The 22,405-nt window shown below is 41.4% G+C and overlaps 1 long non-coding RNA gene across 1 annotated transcript in view; it reads right to left on the reverse strand.

Annotated features, from left to right (window-relative positions):
- LOC117346734 overlaps positions 1-17,101 on the reverse strand; it is a 90,673-nt gene extending 73,572 nt beyond the window's left edge. Inside the window, exon 1 of the long non-coding RNA XR_004536653.1 lies at positions 16,883-17,101. This is a non-coding gene — a long non-coding RNA (uncharacterized LOC117346734). The remainder of the gene's footprint in view (positions 1-16,882) is intronic.
- Between the last annotated feature and the right edge of the window lie 5,304 nt (positions 17,102-22,405).

Below are 22,405 nucleotides of genomic sequence, written 5' to 3' on the forward strand. Positions count from 1 at the left end.
GTGGGCTTGGGGGTGGGTAGGGAGCATGCCTTTTGGGGGGGTTCTAGCAGGAGAGACTGGGCATCCCTCCTGCCGGGGGATGTCCTGGGGGGTGTAGCAACAGGAGGAATTGGGCACTCCTCCTGTGGACATTCATGGGTCAGGGGCGGACATTCGGGGGTTCCGGCAGGAGAGACTGGGCATCCCTCCTGCCGGTAGTCTTCACATGAAGGATGGGTTCCCTTGCATGGTTGCTAAACTGATTGTGGCAGGGAGATTCCCTTGTCGCGATCAGCTCAGTGGCAACCCAGTTCTCTAACCGGCACCTGTGACATGGATGCTAGTTAGAGAATTGTGGTGTTAGGCATTCTTAGGCATCTGTCCGTGAGGAAAAGTGCAAATCTATATAGGATGCCCGTGTGCAATTCTCAAAAGCCGCTTAGGTGGGTTCTGAGACAAGGCATCCTAACTACCCAGGAACAGAAAAATAAATATATTTTTTTACATAGTGCTTATTATTGTAAAGCTCAACTTATATCAAGTAGAGCCTCAAATTCTGCTTTAAGACTCTGAATTGTCTCTTCAGCAATAAGAAAATTATCAGGCCCTGAGAGAGGGAGGGGCAGTTGTTCCTACGGGAATAACAGTCTTCTCCACCTTCAAATGACCCTGACTCCGGGTCTGTAGAAAGCAGTTGAAATTTTTTATAGGTAGTCAGGTATTTTCCTTTTCATGTATTGACTCAGTCTGATTGATTCTGTTTATGGATTTGTTGGTTTTAGATTTTTTTTTTTTTAATTCTTACCTATGATTATGTCTGTTTTATATTACGAGTAAGTATATTTTATTTTCTGTTTCCCATCTAGAATGTATGTTACTTAAACAAAGCAAAAAAAAAAAAATATATCTCCAAGAGTTGTAATTGGTTCCGTCCCTTTGTAACATTTCAGTGTTACTGTCTGATCCTAGCTGGCTCCGAACCTAGCTTTCTCTCCTGAACCACAGAAGAGCTTTACACGTCTGCACATGCATGCACATGACTGTTTTTAAAAGGCTTTTGAAGAGACATCTTTTTTGCAAAATGAAGCATGGGTGCTGAGCATTTTCACTGAGAAAATTGTATGATATGTTGATGAAATTTAGACATGTGTGTCTTATGGCTGTTTGTAATGCTTCTTGTGAATGTGGTATTGTAACCCACCTTGTTAAAGGAGGGATATAACTAAATAAACCATAAACCATATTATAAGATCCATAGGTGTATAAAGTCATTCCGCGTTCATTCTGCCCAAACTATGCCCCTGGGAATGTCTTTGTGCAGATCATGTAAAGGTAGACACACATTTTCTATGCATCTACTTCTTACAAGTGTATGCAGTCAAGTATTTACTGTTTCTGCAGTAGTGTTGGTTATTTCTCATCCAGGTTTGGAAACATCAACGAGGATATCCTGAGAAGTGACTCATGGAGGCTCCGCGATACTGTAGCTAAGCAAAAAGGATCCTTGTGAATGGACATAGTCTAAGGCTGCAAAATGATTGCCTCTCAAAATCACAATTAAATAGATATCAATAGGAAGGAAGAGTGCTAACTGGAATTCGCACCATCGCACAGATTGTCCAAATAAAAAACATCAACTCATAAGAACATAAGAATTGCCGCTGCTGGGTCAGACCAGTGGTCCATCGTGCCCAGCATTCCGCTCCCGCGGTGGCCCCTAGGTCAAGAACCAGTGCCCTAACTGAGACCATCCCTACCTGTGTACGTCCCAGTTCAGCAGGAACTCGTCTAACTTTGTCTTGAATCCCTGGAGGGTGTTTTCCCCTACGACAGCCTCCGGAAGAGCGTTCCAGTTTTCCACCACTCTCTGGGTGAAAAAGAATTTCCTTATGTTTGTACGGAATCTATCCCCTTTCAACTTTAGAGAGTGCCCTCTCGTTCCCTCTGCCTTGGAGAGGGTGAACAACCTGTCTTTATCTACTAAGTCTATTCCCTTCATTATCTTGAACGTTTCAATCATGTCCCCTCTCAGTCTCCTCGTTTCAAGGGAGAAGTGACCCAGTTTCTGTAATCTTTCACTGTACAGCAACTCCTCCAGCCCCTTAACCATTTTAGTTGCTCTTCTCTGGACCCTTTTGAGTAGTATCACATCCTTCTTCATGTACAGTGACCAGTGCTGGACGCAGTATTCCATAGTGGCAATAAATGGGCCACAGCTTTTATTGCTATTAAAAACAAATCTTAATAAATTCAATTTATCGACATTTGCAATTCAGTGTAGCTTAATCACAAAATCTGGAGCTACTCGGTGTCGAACTAGCTCCTCTCACAAAATTATCACCCATTCCCCAATTCCCTTTCAGCAAGGCTCGCGGTGCCGCAGAGTCCTGCCGCCACCCATGGCGGGGTCACACATGAACAGTTAAACAAAATCTATTCCATAGCCACACTGATCCAAAATTGTTCCCCCAACAGATATTTTTTTCCGCCAACAAAACTGTGACTTGGAGGCTGGGCTCATACATGTTAGCTGTGTGGCTGCGAGGGGGGCGTGAGGGGGGGGGGGGTTAGGCACTCTCAGTTTAGAGTAAACACCTTCACTCTGTCCTGGGAGGACTCAATTGTGCTGAATTTAGTACCCCCTATCATTTTGAAAAATGCTTCTGGCCCAAACTCCACCTCTGCACCTTTTCTTCTTGCTCAAACAATAAAAATGTCCAACGGTATCTAAATGCTGTTAATTGTCCAATTCATGTTTCATGCAAACTGTGTCAGGGGCTAATTGGCCATAAATATAATTTAATTCTTCAGCATCACAGGATCCACGGTGGATGCAGCGTGTATGAAACTCAAATCGGGTGATTAACAGCATGCAGATATTGTCTGACACTCCATTATTTGAACAATTCACAGTACGAAGTTTTGATGGTGTATGCACTGAGATTATAGGGCTATGGCAAGATAAGTATAAGTTAATTTGTTTCAATTTTCTGGATTAAGTGACGACGGACTATATACTTTCACCAACAGATGGTCTGGATAAATGAGTGAATTGAGGGTTTGACAGCTTTTTACAGTTGTTTATAAAATAATGTTTCAGATTATAACAGGGTTGTATAAACTACTGAATTTGTGGCGATTGATATATAAATTGAAGCACATACCTTTGCAAATAATTTCCAAAGGAAAATTAATATGGAATAGTCCTGTTTAAAAATGAGTTACAAGGTCCAGCCATATATAAAAGCATGCCTACCTTGCTATACTGTAAGCTATTGAAAATTATCCCTAGAAAATATTAGAGATAATGTAGTGTAACTTGCAGAATTCATGATCTAGGATTCATGGCTATTTGGGGATTTTGGATTGATATTCATTCCTATGCTCAGCCGATTGCTGCCTATTTAAATATTAAGATAGGGTTCAATCATTTTTATTACATTTAACGCACATGTACAATAACCAAAAATGCAAAACTTCATCATTAAAATAGATATGGAACCGAGTCTCAGTAACAAAACAGGAACATTCTAGACAGCATATAATCATTAAGGCCTGGATTCTATAAACGGTGACATGATCGGCAGCTGCGATACCGATCGTGTGTCAATCACACAATGGTACCGTTTATAGAATCATGGCTACATCACAGATAGGCCTACATTAGCAGCACCTATCTGTGACGAGGATCACGACTATGGAGGTGCCTACCGACGCCTAAGATACTTCTGGCATTAGCCATGCCTATTTTATCCTTAGGTGCCTCTGCAGTCGCAGTTCTGGCACCATTCATGGAGGTGTCATATTTTTTTAAATAATACTATAAACTCCTCAACGTTTGCCAAAAGGTGCTTAAAAAGATACAAAAAGAGAGGCAAAAATGTCAATAAGGACTCTATGAGTGGGTCTATCAGCCAATCACTTCTAGCAAACCAAACCACACTAATAATAAATGTCAATTTAGAGATAGGGACGCTCTCAGTGTGAGGTTATTAGCGACGGGAGAACAAACTCCAGTGCTTCCACTTACAAAGGCGAAGGTGAATCACCCCGCCTGCACACCATCATCGGGCGTCCCTAGTGTGCAAAATCGATAGTGCAGAATTAATATAATAAATAAGTCACAAACTGTGAACAAGTGAGAGAGTGAACAAACTGAGTGGGTTTTCTTTTTAGAAAGTCAATATAAAGTCTCATTTTGCATATGGTGTTTAGGTGCAAAATGGGAAGTCAGGACTTTCATAATTTCCTGAGTATTTAATTAAAAGCTTCCTCGATGGAAATATAAACAGTTGATAGAATCTCCAGCAGGAACAACCATTTCAATAAGAAATATGTCTAAAAATAAGAGTTGTATCGCTCTGGGGTTTGCCCAAATAATTGCTGGTGTTTACTCATGTGGGTATCAATTTAATTGCCAATGCTTACTCATCTAGGTACTAAGGCCCAGATGCATTAAAGCCAGTGATCATCGCTAAACCTGTTTCCTTTACTCTAAATTGAGACGCGGCGATAGAGGAACCGGCAAATTAAGGTACAGTATTTCCTATTAAGTACTATTGAATTATGAGCTTAAGTACAAGAGCTTTAATGCTAGAAACAAACATTTTTTTTAACTTGTATTATGTTTTTTAGGGGAACTTCCTAGAGACAGCTTCAGCGAAACATAGTTCTATGTCGGAACATGATTCCCCTAGCCGTGTTGATACGAAAGATGAGCATTAACTCAAACTCATTTAAATCTAGTAAATTATTAATAAAGTTTAAATATTTGAAGAGTTTATAAAACATATTTGAAATTACAAGACCGATGATGATCTAGGTGCTATCGGCCTGTGTGTGACAGTCAAATACACACAGTGGCACCACTGATGTCTTAAAATGGTTCACTTAAGGTATTAGTCTGTGGAATATGCTGTGAATATAGACCTTATGGAAATATTGGGAGTTTTTTAGTGCTCTGAAAGAGTATATGTTGTCAACATTTGCCTGTTTCTGATCTGAAAAGCAAATCAAACAATGCACTAATACAGTAGTCCAATAAAAAAGGTATTACCTTTATTCTTTCTGTTTTGTTTAATTTATTTTAATTCTATATATGAGGGGGTGATGAAAAGTTCTCAGCCCAACCAACTTCCTAAATTCTGAGTCTAATTTTGCCACTGTAGCTGAAAAGAGTGTTATTTTATTTTGCAAAGTGCTAATTTGTAGAATAGTAATGCTATGTTTTGACATTATTTCAGATCATTGATTGAACCGTGTCAATGAAAAGTGTGGAATTCTCAAGTGTATTCTTGCAGAAGAAAACTCCAAGGAAATACATGAAAGAAGAACACCAGATTCATCTGGTGTGATATAACATTAGTTGAGCTGATGTCACCGGCTGGTAATATTTATTGAATGATGGTGTGATATGGGAGGGGGAACAGAGGGTGAGGGGAATATATGAGGTGTTATCAAGGGTCTATAGAATAAGGATTGACAATTTTATAAGATGAGGTAAGAAAGGGTTAATAGACAGAGCTTGTAAGAAAGAAAAATGATTAGGGAGGTTGCTAAGGTGATGGGGTGGAGCAGTCATGTGATTGGTTGGATGTTGTGGCAGGCTGGAGTGAACTCTGTGAGGAAAAGGGAACAGTAGAATAGTGGCTTCCCCTGTGTCTTTCTCAATAACAGACTATGGACTTTTCCTCCAGGAAAAGAGAGGGCAGCCTTGCCGGGTGCCTCTTTTTTAATAGAAAACTTGCAGAGGGTCTCCAATTTATCATTATTTTGCCTGATGGATTACCATATAATATCTTTAATGCATCACATAAAAAAAACTTCAGCACCAAAACAACGTAGCAGTTGAAATAAATATGACCGCTTCACTCAGTCAAAAGCCTTCTGAATCAAAGCCTATCACCATAGTCAGTGTAGACTGCATATTACACCTATTAACAGCCAAATTAGCTTTCTAATGTTCACTACAGCCTCCTTTCCCAGAACAAAACCCACCTACTCTTTACCAATTAACTGGGGATTATATCCTGCAAGCCTATCCAGCATTATTTTAGCAAAAATCTTTAGGTAAACATTAAGAAGTAAAATGGGTGTGTTGGACTCAGGATATGTGGGGTCCTTTCCCAGTTTAGGAAGAACTGTTATAAGTGTTATAACTGTTATAAGAGCCCGATTAGCCAAACTAGGAAAGTACCTGGACTATACTGCCTGCATAAAATATGCCTCAAGGGGATCTACCAATTGTTTCTTTAATAATTTAAATAATTTTCCACTAAAGCCAACTAGACCTGGGGACTTATGTAACCCAAGCTGGCAGGTAGTCTGTAAAATTTCTGATCCTGTAATGAGCAAATTCAGCTTCCCAGAGAGCCTAGGGAGAGTAAACTTTTGTAAGAAGCCTTGAAGTTTATCTAATGAGCAGGATGTTTCTGAGCTATATAAAAACTGATAGAAATGTACAAAGTGCTCTGCAGTCTCATGGTGCTGCTGAAAAAGCTTTCCAGATATATCTTTTAGCGATATTATAGATTGGGGGAGGGGGGGGGTCGCCCCTGTTCTTGGTAAGATTGGCCAATAGCTTATTGAGATATTAGAGAAACTGGGCCTCCCTTGAAAAGAGGAGACTGAGAGGGGACATGATCGAAACATTCAAGATAATGAAGGGAATAGATTTAGTAGATAAAGACAGGTTGTTCAACCTCTCCAAGGTAGAGAGAATGAGAGGGCACTCTCTAAAGTTAAAAGGGGATAGATTCCGTACAAATGTAAGGAAGTTTTTCTTCATCCAGAGAGTGGTAGAAAACTGGAACGCTCTTCCGGAAGCTGTTATAGGGGAAAACCCACCAGGGAATCAAGACAAATTTAGACAAGTTCCTGCTGAACCAGAACGTTAGTTTCAGTTAGGGCACTGATCTATGACCTAAGGGCCACCGCATGAGCAGACTGCTGGGCACGATGGACCACTGGTTTGACCCAGCAGTGGAAGTTCTTATGTACCAAACCAATACATTCTATATTTGTAATGAAACAAGTGATTCTTAGTTTTCTCCTCTGGAGTGGAAAGAGTAGATGTGAATCACTTGTTCACTCCTTCCAAAAATACTAGGAATAGGGGACATGCGATGAAGCTACTAAGTATTAGATTTAAAATAAACTGGAGAAAATATTTATTCATACAACATGTAATTAAACTCTGGAATTTGTTTCCAGAGAATGTGGTGAAATCAGTTAGCTTAGCAGGGTTTAAAAAAGGTTTGGATAATTTCCTAAAAGAGAAGTCCATAGGCCATTATTGAGATGGATTGGGGAAATCCACTGCATATTCCTAGGATAAAAAAAACATAGAATCTGTTTTGCTCCTTGGGATCTAGCTAGGTGCTTGGGACCTGGATTGGCCACTGTTGGAAACAGGATACTGGACTTTATGAACCTTCAGTTTCTCCCAGTATGGCAATTCTTTTGTTTTTAAATGAGCATTTAGAGCTAACTGTGCTGTGCACAGGTTGTTCAAGTTAGTCTGAGAAGGCAAGATACCAGCTGGAGACATAGGCCTGTAAAACCTTTGCCTACATTTCCGGCATCCAAGGTCCTTGATAGCCATGATTCTGTAAGAGACACCTCCTCGTGATTGACATGTGGCAGGCGTCACTTTTCTAGGCATCTGCCACATCAGGCACCTCTTACAGAATCAGCTCTTTACTGCTAGTACTTTAACAGAGGAATGCCATCATGTACTAAGATGCAAACTGGATCACAACTATAATGGTACCAATTAAAATACCAATGTGTGCTATTTTCAGTAAATATGAAATTGCGTGCACCATCACATTTGTTTAAAATATTGCATGCTGCTTGGCACTTTAGCATGAACTACTATCTTTATGCAAAAACCACCTGAGTCAAAAATCATGCAAATTAATTCATTACTTGCGTAGCAAATAACACTTAGGAAATCATGCAAAGCTGTGATTTTCTGCAAAACTAAACTGTTCCTTCAAGAGATGTAGTTGAGTATTTTGTGCAAATATGTCCAAGATTTCCCACAAATGTAGATAAATGCCACAAAGACCATTTACATATTATTGAAATGATCTGCCACCATTAGTAGAACCTCTCAAGGTGCTAGCTCTGTGACTCTGCAAAGAAGTCGCAGAGTGGTGCGTTAGGACCAGAGAAAAATACATTTAAAATTTGCTTAATGTAAATAAATCAAAGTTTTGTGTTTGTTTCTTGTGTACCTCATCCAAGGATTGCTTCATTATTTGTTGAGTCTGATAGAAATGAAACATTTTATTACGTTCTACTATGACACCGTTCATTATGGAAGGATAAGGTGGATTTTGTTATATAGCATGTCCAGAAGAAGAAACAGAAGCTAGAGAATGACACGGGGACATATTTTTCCCCGTCCCCGCGGGAACTCATTTTCTCGTCCTGTCCCCGCGAGTTCTTTTCCTGTCCCTGCCCCATTCCTGCAAGCTCCATCCTCATCTGCACAAGTCTCAAACATTTTAAAATCATAAGTGTTTGAGGCTTGTGCGGTTAAGGCAGAGCTTACAGGAATGGGGCAGGGACAGGAAAAGAACTCGCGGGGACAGGACGAGAAAATGAGTTCCCGCGGGGACGGGGAAAATATGTCCCCGTATCATTCTCTAACAGAAGCATTGGATGGTTGGCAATCCTGCAGAGGAACTGGATAAGGATCAACATGCCTGCCTTTCTTACTTTTGTTCATGGTTTTTTTAATTTTATTAATTTTATAACATTTTAGTAAATATATTGCCATTTGTGGTTGGTATTGTGGCAAATTGTCTGTGCCAGAAGTTGATCATGAAGGAGTATAACAGCGTCAGATCATGACACGAACAGAACAAAGGTCTAAATGTTTAAATACCTGAAAGGTATTAATATAGAACCAAAACTTCTCCAGAGAAGGGAAATGGTAAAACTTGACGGCATAAATTGAGGTTTCAGAGTGGAAGACTTAGGAGTAATGTTAGGAAATTATTTTTCACGGAGAGGGTGATGGATGCCATGGAATGCCCTCCTGAGGGAAGTGGTGGAGAGGAAAACGGTGATGGAATTAAAAAAAGAGTGAGATGAACACAGAAGATCTCTAATTAGAAAAATCAGTGGTATAAATTGCCAAACTAAGGCAGAGTTGCATGGTCTGTGTCCTGTTTATGATGATTCGATGTAGGATGAGCTGGGGAGGGCATCTTTGGGAACTCCAGTAACTTGAAACATGATGACGTTGCTGGGCAAATCTTTCAGTATATATCTCATGGTTGGATAGGCTGGAGTGGACTTCAGCGGTGACTCCAGTAGTTGAAATCTAAGGACAGCACCAGGTGGACTTTGCGGTCTATGGCCCAGAAATATCAAAGAAAAAAAGACAATTTAATTTAATCATGAATTTATAATACATGTAACTAATGGGCAAAATGCTAGGACTAGAGTTGTATCGACCATTCAGGTCTTTATCTTCTGTCGTTTGTTATGTTTTTCAGAACAGTTCTCAAGAGTCAAGTTTCCCATATTGGGGTTTATGCCACAGGTTTGAAACCTAGTCACACAAAATTTAACCTATTCAAACATCAAATTATGTTTTTATGTTGGCCATTTTCTTTCTCTTTTGGAATGGTAGAACAAGACTGAGCTATCATGTTAGGTATTGTTCATATTAGATCAGAATAATATGGGGTGGCTGCGGGGCCAGGCAGGCTTGCACTTTTTTTGATGCGTGGAAGACAGCCTGGACACCGTCTGCAGCTAAGTGTTTGGTTTTTCCTGCTTGCCATTGACATTGGCTGCTTGCTTTACTCACACTTTTTGAAGTTTTGTAATTAGGTGTGTTTAAGTTCTTTTGGGGTAGTTCCTACGAGGGCTACTATTGTGTTTCTTATTGCTGATTGGACTGATACATTTTGGACCTTACTTGTTTGTGATCTACAAGTGGAGTATTTTGCCATATGAAGACGAACTGAGGCTTTTTCTCCACTTTTTTTTTTCTTTTTTGGTTCTTTGTGTGTTGAGTTAGTGTTTGAGTGAGTGAGTGAGTGGGTCTGTGTATGAGTGCAGTGTGTAGACCTTGTAGTGTCTAGGTATTTCCCGCCGATAGCTTCCAATAGGACATAATTTGTTAGAGTCAAGGAGTTTTGTATGTCCTTCCTGAGATCTTTTGGGTATCTACCTGATCCCAAAATCTTCAAACAAGCTTAAAGAACCCTTCTTGGATGAGAGCAGTCTTTCCTGAAGAGCAGAAAACGCAAGGGAAAAAGGAAATCCCAGGCTGGAGCTGAAGTGGAGGGGAGTGTAGGTCTCAATTACCTAAGAGCCTTTCCTAAAGGGGGGACAATGAAGAGCGGATCTGGGGGAGGCAGAATTTTCCTGAGTACACAAACAGTACATAACGGATCCTAGTATGTCCAGGGTGTGGAGCTCCTGCCTAATTGTAAGAAGCTACAGGAACTCACTGTTATAGGAATGGCTGAAAACTTTATGGAATAGCCAATGCCTGAAAATCAATACATGGACTGCACAGAGTAAGAAACTGAACTTGACCCTAAGGTATGGAAATATAGAAAAGATTAGAGTGGAGACTATTTTGAAAGCTTGAAAGAATTAATCAGATTTGCATGCTTTCTCCAGTAGTGTTTGATAGCCCTGGGGTATGGGATAGGGATAACTGATGAGTTAAACTATCCCATGAGGAGAGCCTATTCTCAAAACTTTAATGTGGTCACTAAACCAGCTCCAGACGGTTTAGCATCCATGCATTTTAGCGGTGGATTATCAAAACAGTTTACCGTGGTCTTTCCCGAGCTTCCTAACAGTCTCTGGCTGCCGTGTCCCTACAGGGTTCTATACTATTGTAACCCTACACTGTGGATAAAGTAAACAAACAGCCAAGAAATGCATCAGACTAATCCCCTCTTTTACTAAAGTGTGCTAACCGATTAGCGCGCGCTAATCGAATAAGCACACATTAAACGCTAACACGTCCATAGACTAGCATGCACACATTAGCGTTTAGCGCGCGCTAATTGGTTAGTGCACCGTAGTAAAAAAGGGCCTAAATTGCAAGACTCAGGCCCAGATGCACTAAAGCCAACAATCGTCGTTAAACTTGTTTGGACAGCTTTAGTGACGATCACATTTGTCGACACAATGCATAAAATGGCTCACTGCATATTTTTCCCCTGGATCACTCATTTTCCGATCCGGGCTTCACTGCTCCTGGCAATGTTCAGGGGGGGGGGAATCCGGCAGTTGACAGCAGTATTTGGGGGGGGGGGGTGTTCCAGCAGGAGGGACTGGGCATCTCTCCGTGCCGTGATAAGCTCAGTGGCCGCGTCTGCTTATAATGTAGGACAACATTTTGCTGGCCTACATTGTAGGCGTCTACCGTGGGCCTAGGGAGGCGAGTAGGGCTGCCTAGGCTCGCCTAAGGCTATTTCCGGGCCAAGGCACGCCCATGCTTAGCCTTAGGCGATCTTAGGTGGGCCTACACACCTCTCTAGGCTCCCAGAGGTGCCTACAATGTAGGTGGCCTGCCTCGGGAGTTGTTGTTTGTTTTTTTAAAACGTGCGTCCTAATTGGCTGGTTAGACAGTGGTTGGCCGCCTACAATCGGGTCATTGTTTATAGAATTTGGCCCTAAGTATATAACCCTCAATGGAGACTGCCCCAACTTTGTTGGTTGGGTTGAGAACTTTTCAGTGGCCCCTCAAATACTGTCACTGTGCTGATTTCTGGTGCTTCACTTATACCCTATTCACTATTATATGGGAAACTTTATGTCATAGCTAGAATATATTTGATAGAAAAGCTGACGTTTTTAAAGACAAACTTCCCTTAGATTGGTTTCCTCAATTTCCATGCCACTGGGAGGAGATCTGAGAACAAAGCCCCACTAAGGGGTCCTTTTACAAAAGCGTGGTAGCGGTTTAACATGCGGAATACCACACGTTAAACCGCCTGCCGCGCTAGTACCTAACGCCTCCATTGACGAGGCGTTAGGATTTTAGGCTGCCGCGGGGGTTAGCACGTGATGAAAGGAGCCCTAAATCAGTGCATGCCCAGTTTCCAACACTCTGCAAGGCTCTATGCTGTCAGATCCTCTTCTGAAACATTAACATAGATTTAGACATTCTGAATTGGATGTTTGATTTCCAATTTTAAAGTTCTTTCTAAAATGCAGCAGTAGATGTATTTTTAAATATACTACCGTATTTTCACATAGATAACGCGCACCCGTGTAAAACGCGCACACGGGTATAGCGCGCAAAAAACACATATTTATGTACATAAATTTTTATATACCGCGCACACCCGTATACCGCGCATGCTGCCCGACTCTCCTTTCGCCCGCCCCAACTCTCCTCTGGAGACCCCGACTCTGTTTTCGCCCGCCCCGACTCTCCTTTCCTCCTTGAAGTCCTGTCCCTACCCTGAAAGCCTGATGCCCCCCCGACGTCCGATTCACCCCCCCGCAGGACCGCTCGCACCCCCACCCCGAAGGACCGCTCGCACGCACCCGCACCCCCACCCTGAAGGACCGCTCGCACCCCCACCCCGAAGGACCGCTTGCACTCCCACCCCGAAGGACCGCTCGCACCCCTACCCGAAGGACCGCTCGCACCCCCACAGCCTCCTCCCTCCCCCATGGAGAAGCAGTCTACCTTGTTTCCAGATGCCAGCGAGCCCAGCTGTTTTCTCTGCCGGCGGTCCCGCCCCTTCTCTGAGCCCTGCTGTACTGCTTTTTCTTCCGGCGGTCCCACCCTTTCTCTGACATCAGAGGGGGAGGGGGGAGGCTGTGGGGGTGCGAGCGGTCCTTCGGGTGGGGGTGCGAGCGGTCCTTCGGGGTGGGAGTGCGAGCGCTTCTTCCGGGTGATGAATCGGGCGTCGGGGGGGGGGAAACTATGTAAAAAAAATTTTGTAATACGCGCTCACGCGTATAACGCGCAAGGGTATGCGCGGTTTGTAAAAACCACGTATAACGCGCGCATTACATGCAAAAAAATATGGTATATGTTTTAAAACTGCTATCTAGACCTGTTTTCATGACAGCTACTATCAGATAGTTTTACAATAGTTGACCTTTAGAATCTCAAATTATTTGGGGAGATTTAAGCTGTGACTTACAAACTTTAGTTCAAATGCTTATTTTCCCTCTGCAGGAGATGATTCAGGAATACACTTCAAACAGGAATCTGGTATTCATTCCTGGTAGTAGGTCAGGACAAAGAACAATGTGTGCTCTTGATAATATGCATTAAGAATAATCTAAACTTCCTTCTCTTTATTGTATTCAGTTTTTAGATTGGAAGGATCCTTGAGTACTTTAAGGATATGACTTTATCATTATTAATATTTTCCCATCCGTGCATCAGAGACTGCTAAGGAAGCCTGCGCATTTCCTCGTAGTGTTAGCAAGGAGTGTTAAGCAGTTTATATATTATAATTTCACTTCATATTCTGAGGTCCACGTTCACCCATTTGGGGGTTTCATTTTAATAATTGTGCATTGCTACTTAGAGTGGGAAGCGAATGTTTTTAAATGTTCATAGGTCACTTAAGGAGGGTTTTTTGTTTTTTTTTATTTTGTGATTTGCTTCTTTCTAAAAATAGGCATGTGCCTTCAGAGCCAAGGCTGAGTCACTCCTTTGCTAAACTATTAAAACTTCTGACATTATCACAAAGAATAAAAACTTGAAATACATAGTAACATAGTAAATGATGGCAGATAAAGACCTGAATGGTCCATCCAGTCTGCCAAACTGTACGCACTTTATAAATTCATGATTTAAATTAAATTATCCTTTTTCTTTGATATTTCTGGACCAGAAACCTAGAGCTCTGCCCGGTACTGTGCTTAGGTTCCATCTACTGGAGTCTCCATCAAAACTAACTCCAGCCCATCTAAACCATCCCAGCTGTCAAAGCCTTCCCCAGCCCATCCTCAACTGAATGGCCATATACGGGACACAGACCATGCAAATCTGCCCAGTACTGGCCTTACTTCTTCAATATATATCCATTATTTTTTTTTTTATTAAAGATCTTCTGTGTACATTCCACACTTTTTTGAACTCTGCCACCATTTTCTTCTCCACTACTTCCCCTCGGGAGGACATTCCAGGCACCAACCACTCTCTCTGTAAAGAAGAATTTTCTAACATTATTCTTAAGTCTACCACCCCTCAACCTCTATATAACTTCTAAACCTGGTGACGTTACATCATTAACCTTTAGCTAATGAAAGCAGATAAAGCAATGTTACTTACCGTAACAGTTGTTATCCAGGGACAGCAGGCAGCTATTCTCACTAGTGGGTGATGTCACCAGACAGAGCCCCGGCACGGACGTCCCACAAGCACGCGCTGCCTGTAGAAACCCAAAAGTCTCTAGATGCCCGCACCGCGCATGCGCCGGTGCCCTCCCGCCCGGAGGTCCGGGCGTGTCTCCCCAGTTCAGGTAGCTAGCCTGAGAAGCCAACCCAGGGGAGGTGGGTGGGACGTGAGAATAGCTGCCTGCTGTCCCTGGATAACAACTGTTACGGTAAGTAACATTGCTTTATCCCAGGACAAGCAGGCAGGTATTCTCACTAGTGGGGTGACCTCCAAGCTAACCTCAGTGGGATGGAGGGGGAGTTGGTGACTTAAGAGAATAAATTTTTCAATACTGTTTGGCCAAACTGTCCATCCCGTCTGGAGAGAGTATCCAGACAATAATGTGAGGTGAATGTGTGAACCGAGGACCAGGTGACAGCCTTACAAATTTCCTCGATTGGTGTGAGACTCGAAAGACCAGAAGTGACTCACCTATTCCAGAAGTGTTTTGCCGCTCCTTTGGATTTTTTTCCCAGGTGCTTACCATAAATAGGGGTGGGGAGAGATTGTTTAATTTGCACTTAAATTATGTATTACAATTTTCTGATGGGAAATATATAGTTTATATATATATATAATGCTATATATAGTTCATAAGTATATATATTAATGGCATGGGAAAAACCTAGGTAAGGGCATAAAAAGTTTTTCATAAATGAACTCTTAAATTTAACTGGCATTCTCCTTGCAAGAAACTCTAGGCATAGAGGATAATTTAATAAGGCACTTTCTAAAAGAACTTAAGAACATAAGATTTGCCATACTGGGACAGACCCAAGGTCCATCAAATCCAGTATCCAGTTTTCAACAGTGGCCAACCCAGGTCCCAAATAGCTAGAACCCAAGTAGTAAAACAGATTTTATGCTGCTTATCCCAGAAATAAGCAGTGGATTACCCCAAACGATCTCAATAATGGCCTATGGACTTCTCTTTAAGGAAATTATTCAAACCTTTTTTAAATCCCGCTAAGCTAACTGATTTCATCACATTCTCCAGCAACAAATTCCAGAATTTAATTACATGCTGTGTGAAGAAATATTGTCTCCATTTGTTTTAAATCTACTACTTAGTAGTTTCATTGTGTGCCCCTAGTCCTAATATTATTTGGAAATAGTAAACAAGTGATTCACATATACCTTTTCTACTCCACACAGTATTTTATAAACCTCTATCATATCACCCCAGAGCCGTCTCTTCTCCAAGCTGAAGATCCCTAGCCACTTTAGCCTCTCCTCATAGGAGAGTTGTCCCATCCCTTTTATCATTTTTGTTGCCCTTCTCTGCACCTTTTCTAATTCCGCTATATCTTTTTTGAGATACGGCGACCAGAATTGCACACAGTATTTAAGGTATGTGTTCTAAGCCTATTGTATAAAGAAAAGTTAGTGCCTACTTTTTTTTATTTTTTAAGATATTAGTACTAGTGACTGATAAAGTAAATTAATTAAGGAGTCCTATTACTAAGGCGTTCTAACTGATTTAGCGCACGCTAAATGCTAAGGCACCCATAGAATATAATGGACGCCTTAGCATAATATTTTGTGCACACTAAATCGATTAGTGCATGCTAAATGGGTTAGCACACCTTAGTAAAAGGACCTCTAAAGGCATAATCACTTACATCAGGTCTAGAGCTGCTTTAAATGTCCATGCCTAATATATGTAGAAGGATATAAGAGCCTCATGCAGAATAACATGATGAGCAACAAGCAAGGCAAAAAGTACAATGAAGAACTTGTGACACCAATTGCTGGATTTTACCACTAAATTGTTTTGTTTTGGGTGGTTTCTTTTAAAGTTTTTTATTGGACTTTTTGCTTTGCTTTCTTGATCATCATAAATGCCCATGCCTACATTTTGTAAGTACTCCTGTTCCACTTCCCCAATGATGTAATTTAGATTTTTCTTTTATTTAGAGGAAATTACTTCACAACCTTTCCAAAAACACCTCTAAAAATCTACCAGCTGTTCAGCCAACTATAGTAGCTAGCCTTTTCTCTTTCTTCTTCTTCTGAGCCTCAGCCCTACCACTCCACCGCATCAATAAACTTTCATAGCGGTGAGCTTTACGTAGTAATATCGTCACAGGCTCAGTATGAATCTTATATTCTTATTACTCTTTTCTATATTGAACTATTATTATTACTCCATTCACCTTAAAGTGCTCAATTAACTCTAAAGTGCTCAGTGCTTAATACTTTATCTTCTCATAATAAATAAATAAATAAATCTTGAAAAATACATGTCCAATTTCATTTTAACCATGGACTTATCTTAATGAAGTTCTTCTTTATACATAACTCCAGCTTTTTAAGCGCAATGTGGGAGGGTTGGACCCATTTTTGTAAGTATGCACGTGAGTTATCACATTTCATAATCAACATGAACTTGCTCGCGTGGGCCGTGCTTCACCCAAATTCCACCCATGTGCATGTCCCCCCCCCAGCCCTATTCTCCCATCTTTTCATCAGGAAGGAGCAAAACCAGTTCAAAACTGTTCCACCTACCCCACCCAGTGTTTAACTTCAAAGAAAAGTGCTGCGCCACACTGTTGCTGGCCTCGGCGTCTTCTATCCACTCTGGCCAGCCCTAGCGGAAAGAGGAAGTTGTCAGAGGGCGGGCCAGAGTGGAGAGAAGCCAGCGGTAGCATGACGCAGCGCTTTTCTTTGAAGTTAAACGTGGCGGGCGGGTGAGCAGGCGAGGGGGAAAAGTAGATGCCGGCAGGGGTGCCTGTGGCCTCCCCCTCCCCGTTCCGACGCCTATGGAGGTTTCTCTGATGGTGAGTGAGGGCGGGAGGGGGGAGTCGCCGGCGTGTTTCCTGCCTCCGTGTTCGAAAATGGAATTCGACACGGAGGGACACAGCATACTATCAGGAAACATGCTGTCATAAGTGCGCATGCACGCTTAGGATTTTATTATAGAGGATGTGCCAAACAGGTCCCTACCGTTCCCAGGATGAAATATGCCTCAAAACTCCCCCTGGTCGTGCCCTTCAACTGCAAACCACCAAACAACATCCTCCTACTCCCACATCATACCAAAAAACTGGAATCAACTGCCCTCCCCACAGATAAAATCCCTTGAAGGACTCCTGAACTTTAGGAAAACAATAACAATATACCTCTTCACCTATCTCTCCTGCCTATGGCCGGTGGATTACAAGAAATGTATATTGGTACTAGATCTTCAGTATATGTTGCACTAGGATAAAAACTTGCATTGAAAAATCTTGCACTGTAGCTATGCAAATTGTAACCTGCAAACTGTATATTATGTACATCACTCTGTACCCATTCTGAGCTCACTGGAGAGAATGGGATAGAAATTCTACTTTACAGAGAGGGTGGTGGATTCCTGGAATGCGCTCCCGAGAGAGGTGGTAGAGAGGAAAACGGTGACTGAGTTCAAAGAAGCGTGGGATGAACACAGAGGATCTAGAATCAGAAAATAATATTAAATATTGAACTAAGGCCAGTACTGGGCAGACTTGCACGGTCTGTGTCTGTATATGGCCATTTGGGGAGGATGGGCTGGAGAGGGCTTCAATGGCTGGGAGGGTGTAGATGGGCTGGAGTAGGTTTTGACAGAGATTTGGCAGTTGAAACTAGAGGTCTGTATGGAAATGGGGATCGCGGGAATCCCACGAATCCCGCGGGAAAAACCCCTAACCCACGGGACTCCCACGGGGACCCCCCCTCTGGCTCACGGGACTCCCACGGGGACCCCCCTCTAGTCAACGGGACTCCCACGGGGATGGAAGGCTTTGGAAGAAGGGTTCGTCCATATAATAAAATGGACACGTCAGCCTTAGTAAAAGAGGGGGTTTATAAGTTAATTACCGGAACAGAAAACAAAAAAAAGAGTTCCACCAAAGAGATTCCACAAGGAAAACAGCAAAAGAAAGTGTGGAATTGATGATCCTGTCAGAAGTAATTGCTGCTTTTTATGGGGACGGGCGGGGATGGAGGTAATTCCTTGCGGGGATGGGTGGGGACGGAGAGGATCCTGACGGGACGGGTGGGGATGGAGAGGATCCTGATGGTGATGGGTGGGGATGGAGAGGATCCTGGCGGGGATGGGTGGGGATGGGTGGGATTTCTGTTCCCGTGCAACTCTCTAGTTGGAACCCAAGCACAGTACCCGGGTGAGAGCTTTGATTCTTGCCCAGAAATAGCTAAGAAGAAACAATTTAAAAAAATTTAAATTGAATCAGGTTGGGCAGACTGGATGGACCATTTGGGTCTTTGTCTGCCGTTATCTACTATGCTACTATATGTAAATAAATAAATAATGAGTGTTTACTTCTTATCTTGAAATATGCACTGGTGTCCTACAATAAATTTGTCAGTTGCTGTGTGCAGAACATATGCTAGAGAATTAACTTTTATTTTCTTGAAAGGGGGAGTGTTTGGCGTTAGAGAATGGGTGTGATAGCGGCATTGCTGCATGCTAATTGGTTAGCGGGGGGAATCTAGCAAAATAGGTGGTGAAAGGGGCTCATAGGGGTAAGATGTTTTTTTTTTTTTAATGGCTACACGCTAATGACAACATTATTATGTGCCCATTAATTTTAAAAAATGGAAAAAATGGCTATTTTCTGGCCATGGTAAAGGTGGCCATAGCACATGAGAAGACACGCATAAGGTTCGAGCCAAGGCCACTTTTGCTGTGACTTTAGTAACAGGGTCCTAACATAAAGTAATTGACATGTTTGATTTCCATACCATTATATAAGCATGTTCTGGGCACCTAAAACAGAATGGCATGCTCTCAACAAGAAGGTAAATGATGACGAATGTATACAAATATTTAGGGAAACAAAGGGATTTTGCTTACTTCTTTCTAGAATTTTCTTTCCAGTCAGATGTTTTATCTGAAATTTACATCCTGATCCAAGGACGATATAAATATTGTAAATCAAAATGCCCTTGGGCTTCATTTGGTACTAGTAACAGTGTTTGCAAATATTCCATAAAGGGCTTTTGCCATAAAGGACTTAACATAAAAAGTGCTTAAATATAAAAAAATTAAAAATGAAATTTATATTCCAATTACTCACCAGAAAAACGTACATCACCGTGATATACAGTGCCGTCATAGCACTGCAAAACCTAAAATCCTTATTGTGACTTTAAAACTACTTTACATTTGAGATGTATAGCAGCAATAAATTATGTATGATGTAGTATATTATGGTTATAAAGATTGTAACATTCCTGGCATTAAAAGTGGCTTCATCAGGAGGAGCAACATTAGTAGTCTGCAGAGATGCCAAATGACCGTTTCTGGTGGGAGACTTTATTCTGCTCTTAATTTTGCAGACACCTTATCTAGTGCATTTCTTTTTGTACATTCAGGCCCAGATTCTGTATAGGACGCCTGGGACGGATGTCCTATACAGAATCGGGCATACACCCACCCAAACTAAACCCGATTCTGTAACCAACGTCCATATTACAGATGCTGGTTACTTTAGACACAGCCACTACACTTATCACGGCAAGGTATACAGCGGTCAGGTTGATCTATGGATTAAAAAAATATGACCATGTGACACCCTTTTATCGGGTGTTGCATTGGTTGCCAATGGAGGCGCGGGTGAAATTTAAATTCAGTTGCTTTTGTTTTAGGTTCTATTTGGTCTGACTCCTAAATATATAAATGAACTTTTTTCTTTTACAACTAATAGACATAAAATAACTTCACATTTGATTTTTTTGATTTTCTGCCTGTTAAAGGATGCAAACTTAAAAAATATCATCAGCATCTTCTTTCATATCAAGCAGCAGCATGGGGCAAAGATCTAGATCAATTGCTCATTTTTACTGAAATTTATGGGGAATTTAGAAAACATCTAAAAACACATCTATTTCTGAAGTACTTAGGTAGTTAATTTGTAAAAATTTTATGCTATGTAATTATCAGATTTTAGAGTTTTTAACCATTGGTTCTTACTCTCTAATTTTCTTTTGTTTTTATTGTACTTCAAATGTATTTTAAATTGTGTAAACCGCAAAGAACTTCACGGTTTTGCGGTATATAAATAAACTGTTATTATTATTATTATTAATAATATAATGATCTAGATCAGTGGTCTCAAACCCACGGCCCAGGGACCACATGTGGCCCGCCAGGTACTATTTTGAGGCCCTCAGTATGTTTATCATAATCACAAAAGTAAAATAAAAGTTTCTTGATCATATGTCTCTTTAGCTATAAATTACAATATTATTATTAAGACTTTGCCAAAAGGAAAGATTTATAAACTATAGTTTTACCTCATGCAAAATTGTCATTTCTTTAATAAGACATTAACTATTTTTTCTGAGGCCCTCCAAGTACCTACAAATCCAAAATGTGGCCTTGCAAAGGGTTTGAGTTTGAGACCACTGATCTAGATGTTTCATTACAAAATCCTTGCCAGACAAGAGCAATAGGAAAGTCCACCAGGCTCAAGGCTTCCCCAGCATCAAGCAGCTGTGTGGAGACAGAATGGAAAGTTAGTTTATGTTCCAGGTTTGGCAGATTGCAAATTATGAAAGCCCCTCCCTGGATGTGAACATTGAGGTGAATGGAAGAATCAAAAATTGTGACTAAGGGACAGGAACTCTGGTAGATTTCATTGGACATGCCCCCCCCCCCCCCAAAAAAAAAAAAGAGACCTACCTAGACTTCATTTGGAGATGGCCCCCAAAAAGCCGGCCCAATTTCCCAGCTGCAAGATCAACTTCTCTGACCCTGAGATTGGACATTTCTAGGCAATATTACAGATAGGATAACAACTAAGAAAGCTGGACATTTCCAGGAGCTTTACATTTTAGGGAACTGTATTCTTGTTTGATATTTAGAGTAGGAAAAAATTACCTAGGGGGTTCTGAGTGTGATGTGTGTGCAGTTGATGATGCCTTTGACCGAAGGGAAACAGGCTATGGCATAGAGCTGTGCCATTTTGTTCTGTAGGGTCTGGGGATACTGGAAAAGGTGATGTAGTCTGGGGTATGGATAAGGAAGGCTTGGAGAAATGGGATGAAACAATTGGAAATGGCAGGCTGTTGAGGCCTGTGATGAATGGAAGCTCCTGGTACCCAGGAAGGCGAGGAAAGCAGTAAACTTGAGGTAGGCAGATATGGGATTGTTCCTGCAGGTACAGGCTTGGAGGATAAGTTTGAGCTATTTACAGAGATCCCGTATGGCAGCCCTGTCAAAGCGGTGAAGGTTTAGACAAGCACACAGATAGATAGGCAATTCCGTACTCAGCAACTCTCCAGTAGTTTAGACAAATTCTCACTGCTTGCTCTCCAATCTCCAACGCAACCAAATCAGTAGTGGGTCAAAAGACAATTTGTTTCTTACCTTATTCGTTTTTAAAGTAGGTCTAACTCTAGTCGTGTTTTGAGACACCCAAACAAATCATTTTTGGTATTCCATTATGGCAGTGGGATGTTAGGAGATGTACATCTCCTGATGCTGCCTATGTCACACCTCCGTCATGTCTATGGAACGCCCACTTTGCAGATGTCTTGATTTCTGCAACTAGAGTTGTGCAACGCTTCTTTTGTTACATTTTGATTATATACTTTGGACGTTTTGCTCACCGGTGTTCATCCATCTCCCCGTTATGTCATTTTTTTTTTTATGTCTTTACTTTTATTGAAAATGAGCCCCATAGTGACCAATATTGCACAAAGCACCCAAGGTGAGGTCATACCATACCATGGATCAATACAGAGGCATTATGACGTTCTTTGTCTTATTTTCTATCCATTTCTTAATCATTTCGAACATTCTGTTTCCTTTCTTTGGCCACCACAGTGCACTAAGCAGTCAATTTCTATGTATTGTCCCCAGTGACATCTAGATCTTTTTCTTGGTTAGTAATTTCTAATGTGGAACATGGCATCAAGTAACTATGATTTATGTTAAAACATTTTTATTGAGGACTTGACAAAGGACATCAGTGTAAACGAACCAAGCAACTATGATTTAGGTCCCTTTTTTACGAAGGTGCACTAAGTGTTTTAGCGCAGATT

Source organism: Geotrypetes seraphini, chromosome 12, assembly GCF_902459505.1.
Source record: "Geotrypetes seraphini chromosome 12, aGeoSer1.1, whole genome shotgun sequence".
Lineage (NCBI taxonomy): Eukaryota > Metazoa > Chordata > Amphibia > Gymnophiona > Dermophiidae > Geotrypetes > Geotrypetes seraphini.